A 284-nucleotide genomic window follows, 5' to 3' on the forward strand; every position below is an offset into this window, starting at 1 on the left:
CAGTCTTGTTTTGTGCAGCTCTCATCAGAGTTCAGTTTGTTTAACAGAGAGACGTTGAGAATTTCAGCGTGCCTTCCTGCCATCATCTGACCTTGACACTTAGATGTTAAAGTGTGTGGTTAGTTTGGTCAGACGTTAGTGTCATACCTGTGTTATTTACCTGTCTGTTCTTTCACTGTGTAGATGTGTGTGTGTGTCTAGTGAGGTTATGGAGGGCTTCAGTACAAGAGAAGGACTGTGTGAGCAGCAGATGTTTCAGAGAGAGTCAGTTAGCCTCATTTCCT

The sequence above is a fragment of the Paramisgurnus dabryanus genome, chromosome 8 (genome assembly GCF_030506205.2).
Source record: "Paramisgurnus dabryanus chromosome 8, PD_genome_1.1, whole genome shotgun sequence".
NCBI classification, from domain to species: domain Eukaryota; kingdom Metazoa; phylum Chordata; class Actinopteri; order Cypriniformes; family Cobitidae; genus Paramisgurnus; species Paramisgurnus dabryanus.